This window comes from Pelophylax lessonae (genome assembly GCF_965119305.1).
Source record: "Pelophylax lessonae genome assembly, chromosome: 12".
Lineage (NCBI taxonomy): Eukaryota > Metazoa > Chordata > Amphibia > Anura > Ranidae > Pelophylax > Pelophylax lessonae.
This window is the reverse complement of record NC_138779.1, coordinates 218,442,771-218,447,770: the sequence shown is the minus strand read 5'-3', so window position 1 is coordinate 218,447,770 and position 5,000 is coordinate 218,442,771. Positions and strand designations below refer to the sequence as shown.

Below are 5,000 nucleotides of genomic sequence, written 5' to 3'. Positions count from 1 at the left end.
CAGACGAGTTTCCCTCGGTTATTTCGAAAGATTTGTTTACCTTTTTGTTAATAATGTGATTCAAAATTCAGATGCATCAGAATTTCCAAATAACCAAAAATTTGTCTGAATTTTGATTCGGAACGAAACGAATCGCATGTGACTTTACAGTTCCTATAGCGGGGGGGGGGGGGGGGGTTCTCACCTGCAAGGCAAAGGCATAGGCATAATGTGCATCACATACTATCACATTATGTGAAACATACCTGAAAACGAAGCCTATCGTCGCTGGAGGCTGCTTTCATCTTCCCCTGTCTTGCTTTCGGGTTCACAAAGACTGGCCGTAGCCACGGTGATGGCACCCAAAAGCACCCTACCCATGTTGAGGGCAAGCAGCCTAGTATGATTCAGGAGGGGGGGTTCTTGCTCCATTTCTCCCCCCCCCCCCCCATGCCTGGTATGGATTTTGGGGGGGAACCCACACCAAAGTTCTAATCATAGAGTTCCCCTTTAACCACTTAAATACAGGGCACTTTCACCCCCTGCCTAGACCAATTTTCAGCTTTCAGTACTTATTGGCATCTATGGGAAATCTTGGCCAGCTTGGCATGGCACTGCTCATGAACAATAAGTGACAGGGACACAAAACTTGCGAAGCACTGAGAGGGGACCCAGGACTACAACATATCTATACATAAAAGTGGAGTATGCCTGTGCACTACACTGACTGCACTAAACTAACTCAACACACTATCCACTAACTACCTGCCTACACACTATACACGGCTGCCATGTCAGCAGCAGCCTTATACTTTGTGGGCCGTGGACTTAGCCCCTGAGCCATGATTGGCTAAAGGCACCCTGCCTTTGGCCAATCATGGCTCTGACAGGACAGGTCAGGTGCATGCTTTGGCCAATCGCAAGCACGTAATGCACTGCAATTGCGCAGTGCATTATGGGGCGCTCCACGGTGGGTGAACTTGCCACGAGCACCCTGTGTGTTCGGCGAACACCCGATGTTCGAGTCGAACCTACGTTTGTCTCAAACATCCAGCCCATCCCTAGTGCGGAGTACAAAGACAAGTGTGTCTTCCTACAGTCAAGCATGGTGGTGGGAGTGTCATGGTCTGGGGCTGCCTGAGTGCTGCCGGCACTGGGGAGCTACAGTTCATTGAGGGAACCATGAATGCCAACATGTACTGTGACATACTGAAGCAGAGCATCATCCCCTCCGTTCGGAGACTGGGCTGCAGGGCAATATTCCAACATAACGACCCCAAACACCTCCAAGACTACCACTGCCTTGCTAAAGAAGCTGAGGGTAAAGGTGATGGACTGGCCAAGCATGTCTCCAGACCTAAACCCTATTGAGCATCTGTGGGGCATCCTCAAACAGAAGGTGGAGGAGCGCAAGGTCTCTAACATCCACCAGCTCTGTGATGTCATCATGGAGGAGGGGAAGAGGACTCCAGTGGCAACCTGTGAAGCTCTGGTGAACTCCATGCCCAAGAGGGTTAAGGCAGTGCTGGAAAATAATGGCGGCCACACAAGATTGACACTTTTGGGCACAATTTGGACATTGTCACTTAGGGGGTGTACTCACTTTTGTTGCCAGCGGTTTAGACATTAATGGCTGTGTTGAGTTATTTGAGAGGACAGCAAATTTACACTGTTATACAAGCTGTACACTCGTGTACATTTCTTTCTTTCATTTCTTCAGTGCTACATGAAAAGATAGAATAAAATATTTACAAAAATGTGAGGGGTGTTCTCATTTTTTTTGAGATACTATATCATATAGTAATAACAGATTATTATTTATTTAAATTTAATTATTTAGAGCAAAGGTGTCAAACTCCATTGCATCGCAGGCAGTGCTGGGACAAGGTCATCCAGCGCCCAGGGCAAGGATGCCAAACTGTGCCCCCCCTTTCCTTAGGGTTGGGGTCAAGGTGCCCATCCCCCCATTCCCTACAATAAACCATCGTGCCCAGGGCAACCGCCCCTCCTGGCCACCCCTTGTCCCGGCCCTGATCGCCGGCCACATCAGCTATATGGTTGCCCCTCAAGTGGCCGGTTGTACCTGCAAGACTAGATGTCCAGAGCTCTCCACCCCCCTTAAATCGCAATGCACCCCCTGACCTTGTACTGCTGTCAAGAAGAAACTGGGGGGCGGAGCCAGGAAGCAGAAAGTGCAGGGTCTGGAGAAGGATCAAAGGAGGGCTGAAGTCTGCTAAATGCTGAGACCAGGGGAAACGGAGAAGAGCCTCTCTGCGGCTGCACAGGGAAGCGCAGGATCTGGCAGAGGCGTTCTGTCTTCCTCTCTGCTGCCAACTGAGATGAGGGGGGGGTGCCCCAGCTGCAAGAGGTGCGAGGGCCACAAGAAATGGCCTTGTATTTCACACATGTGATTTAGAGCATGCTTTTAGTATATTGACCAATAGCAGGAATGGAGCACCTTAAAATTGTTATTGGTCCGTATACTAAAAGCGTACGATGCGTCACTTCTGAGAAACGTGTTGACCTACTTCTGGATTTGGACCAGCCTGGTTGTACTCGTCATTGTAATACACGCTCTGCTTATACATTAGGCTTGCGAATACCAATCCAGTAGAGGGTATTGGATTTTATGAGTCGTTTTTTTACCCCATTTGTTTTATGTATTGTGGATATTTTAATTGTACTGTAAAGTATGAATTTTTATACCCATGATGGTCTTGTGGTGTGCCTATAAGGTCTGCACTTAGGGGCTCGCTTAGGGATTTTCTCCTTATCTTAACCCTTAACCTCCCCCCCCCCTTTTGATCCTCTATATTTGGATGTGGCATTTGGAAAGTTTTTAATTTGATTGATTGATGTGTCTATGGATCTGTAGCCCAGAGTTGCCCAGACTGGTGGAACAGGAAAGTCCAATAGAAGAATGTCTCTTGGTGTTGTACACTTCCTGTGGCGTGTCACTTCTCAGAGCGGTGACAACACAGCTCAGGGCTTCAAAATATGGGGCCCAGTACACACCTGTGAGAGGCCGCGGAGTTCACCTATAAATATGTCAGGGAGGTTGGCTATGTGACCCTCCGACAAGCCGTCATTTGTACACCTCACTCGAAGGAAAATGCTCCCTATTGTGTCCCTAATGACCTCACCCTGCTACCTGTGCCACCAGCTGACTAGGGGAAGATATACGGGTGCATCTTATAAATATATATTTTATTCTCTGTCTCTCTGTCTGTCTCTGTGTCTCTGTGTCTCTGTGTCTCTGTGTGTCTCTCTCGTGTCTCGTGTGTCTCTCTCGTGTCTCTGTGTGTCTCTCTCGTGTGTCTCTCTCATGTCTCGTGTGTCTCTCTCGTGTCTCGTGTGTCTCTCTCTCGTTCTCTCGTGTTTCTCGTGTCTCTCTCTCGTTCTCTCGTGTTTTTCGTGTCTCAAATTAGCTTTATTGGCAGGACCAAATACATTTCAGCATTGCCAAATCAGTTGTTTGTGATATGGGGGGGGGGGGGGGTGTAACGGGTAATATAAAGGGGAATGGGGTGTGAGTCTATGTAAAGGATTTTTAAGTCCTCGGTTTTTCATCTCTCTCTCTCTCTCTCTCTCTCTCTCTCTCTCGTGTTTTGCTCTCTCTCTCGTGTTTTGCTCTCTCTCTCTCTCGTGTTTTGCTCTCTCTCTCTCTCGTGTTTTGCTCTCTCTCTCTCTCGTGTTTTGCTCTCTCTCTCTCTCGTGTTTTGCTCTCTCTCTCTCTCGTGTTTTGCTCTCTCTCTCTCTCTCGTGTTTTGCTCTCTCTCTCTCTCTCGTGTTTTGCTCTCTCTCTCTCTCTCGTGTTTTGCTCTCTCTCTCTCTCTCGTGTTTTGCTCTCTCTCTCTCTCTCTCGTGTTTTGCTCTCTCTCTCTCTCTCGTGTTTTGCTCTCTCTCTCTCTCTCGTGTTTTGCTCTCTCTCTCTCTCTCGTGCTTTGCTCTCTCTCTCTCTCTCGTGCTTTGCTCTCTCTCTCTCTCTCGTGCTTTGCTCTCTCTCTCTCTCTCTCGTGCTTTGCTCTCTCTCTCTCTCTCTCGTGCTTTGCTCTCTCTCTCTCTCTCGTGCTTTGCTCTCTCTCTCTCTCGTGCTTTGCTCTCTCTCTCTCGCGTGCTTTGCTCTCTCTCTCTCGCGTGTTTTGCGCTCTCTCTCTCGTGTTTTGCGCTCTCTCTCTCGTGTTTTGCGCTCTCTCTCTCTCGTGTTCTCTGGGTCGCTCTCTCTCTCTCTCTCTCGTGTTCTCTCGTGTTGCGCGCGCTCTCTCTCTCTCTCTCGTTCGCTCTCTCTCTCTCTCTCGTTCGCTCTCTCTCTCTCTCTCTCTCGTTCGCGCTCTCTCTCTCTCTCGTTCGCGCTCTCTCTCGTGTTCTCTGGGTCGCTCTCTCTCTTGTGTTCTCTCGCTCTCTCGTTCGCTCTCTCTCTCTCTCGTTCGCGCTCTCTCTCGTGTTCTCTGGGTCGCTCTCTCTCTTGTGTTCTCTCGCTCTCTCGTTCGCTCTCTCTCGCTCTCTCTCTCTCTCGCTCTCTCTCTCGTGTTCTCTGGGTCGCGCTCTCTCTTGTGTTCTCTCTCTCTCCCCAGTGTTGGGTAGCTCCATTCTGGGTGGGGATGTTGGCTGAGCATCCAGTAAGGCTTGTTCTCACCTGTACAGTGCAGGGCGGGACAGAATCCATTACTGATCTGCTCTGATCTGGACTCATTATTCTCTGTCTGTCTCATCCAAGCTGCACAGCTCCCTCCTCCTCCTCCTCTCCACAGCTTCTCCAAGGTAAGAGCCTGCGGTCTCCAGATCAGACTGGACTCCACTCCTCCAACTCCTCTCCAGCTCTGGGCTCAGGATCTCCTCTCTGCTACAGTAATAACTTTTACTTCTTGTTGTGACTTTGTTGTGTTTATACTTTGCTGGGTGTTGTAGAGTGATAATAATCAGCGGCTTCAGGAAGAGACAAACACTAAAGTGATACATTTTATTTGTAGAGTAGATAAAAAATGAAACTTTTTGTCATGTGACAAAGCAACTTATTTTTT

The 5,000-nt window shown here is 48.8% G+C and overlaps 1 protein-coding gene across 1 annotated transcript in view; it reads left to right on the top strand.

The window, feature by feature from the left end:
* The first annotated feature begins 4,776 nt into the window (after positions 1 to 4,776).
* Positions 4,777 to 5,000, top strand: part of LOC309567808 (FXYD domain-containing ion transport regulator 3-like) — a 43,198-nt gene continuing 42,974 nt past the window's right edge. The window contains exon 1 of the mRNA XM_082273258.1: positions 4,777 to 4,827. The gene's annotated coding sequence lies outside the window, so the exon portion shown is untranslated. The remainder of the gene's footprint in view (positions 4,828 to 5,000) is intronic.